The sequence below is a fragment of the Hyla sarda genome, chromosome 4, assembly GCF_029499605.1.
Source record: "Hyla sarda isolate aHylSar1 chromosome 4, aHylSar1.hap1, whole genome shotgun sequence".
In the NCBI taxonomy this organism is placed as follows: Eukaryota; Metazoa; Chordata; class Amphibia; order Anura; family Hylidae; genus Hyla; species Hyla sarda.
In genome coordinates, this window is record NC_079192.1 from 90388880 (window position 1) to 90390265 (window position 1386).

Sequence of the window (1386 nt, forward strand, 5' to 3'; positions counted from 1 at the left end):
CGTCCCGGCGGCCAGTGCTGCTCATTGAGCCTACCGGAGTAGCATTGATCTATGTAAGAAACCTATGGGCCGAGGCTGTTGGGGCCACCAAATGATATTACATATACTGAATGTCTGGTTAGGAGAAACAAATATAACGCACCCACAGGGAGTGGCGCCATTTTAATAAAAATTGTCAAAAACCTTAGATAACAGTCATACAGAATATATTAGAAAGCTTTTTTGATTTTCAGCCAATCAGAGAGCAGCACTACTGAAATAGAACTCCCAGGAGGTAACAGCGTGTCACACATGTGATGTCATAACCATTGTCCACCAAAGAGCAGCACTGAGCAGAAATAACACGGCTCCTGTTCATTCTCCATCAGTGAGGGGCCGGTGCTGGACACTGTGTAGGGACGCGGGAATGCAAAGTCATACACATGACTGTGACTGGTAAGTGTTACATTGTTGTGTCCAAAAGATCTTTAGTGCAGTTCCATGTGTATTTCTATGATAAACATGTAAATAATTTATCTTTTTTTTCTTATCTTAGATGCACTATCTCCAGGACATGGAGTAGCATTTCCGGACCTACAGCAAGACGTTGGATGAAGGCATAGCCCCAGAAATAACACTGGTCCTGTTCATCAGTGAGGGGCCGGTGCTGGACACTGTGTAGGGACACGGGAATGCAAAGTCATGCACATGACTGTGACTGGTAAGTGTTACATTGTTTTGTCCAAAAGGTCTTTATTGCAGTTCCATGTGTATTTCTATGATAAACATGTAAATAATCTATCTTTTTTTGTCCCCTATCTTAGATGCACTATTTCCAGGACATGGAGTAGCATTTCGGGACCTACAGCAAGACGTTGGATGAAGGCACAGGCCTAGGAATCATGCACATACACAGAAACATTTGCCCAAATTCTAGAGGTAACCTCCTTTAGTATGCCCAGAGGAAGGGCCATACAGTAGCCATGGATTCCCTACAGGTTTCCTCCCCTCTGGAGGTTTTTCCTGTCCTGAGTATTAGTTACTGTACGCTCTTTGTGAGTGATGGGAGGTTACAAAAAATCCCCTACACAAACATTTTAATAAATAATAAATAAAGTTCCCCTTTTTTTAAACTGTTCTTTGACTTGTTCGACTCATTTATTTATTTCTGTGTGTGAAAATAAAGTTAGCAAAACATGGATGACCAAAGCTGCTCTCCTGCACGATCTGCATAATGCGGTGCGGAGAGAGGCAACTGGTGCTGGCTGGTGCAGTTTATGAGGCAAACGTAGAACACCCAGCAAGTTCCATGCACAAGCCTTTTTCTGATGAATGGGACTCATGCAGGGAACTTGCTAGGGGTCATACGGTTGCAAAGGATCAACTTTTGGGTACATGAACTGTCCC

At 43.4% G+C, this 1386-nt stretch overlaps 1 long non-coding RNA gene across 1 annotated transcript; it reads left to right on the forward strand.

Annotated features, from left to right (window-relative positions):
* The first annotated feature begins 333 nt into the window (after positions 1-333).
* Positions 334-1110, forward strand: LOC130366858 (uncharacterized). Its single transcript, XR_008891954.1, has 3 exons — positions 334-435; positions 536-700; positions 804-1110. It is a non-coding gene; the product is annotated as an uncharacterized LOC130366858 (long non-coding RNA).
* The last annotated feature ends 276 nt before the right edge of the window (positions 1111-1386 follow it).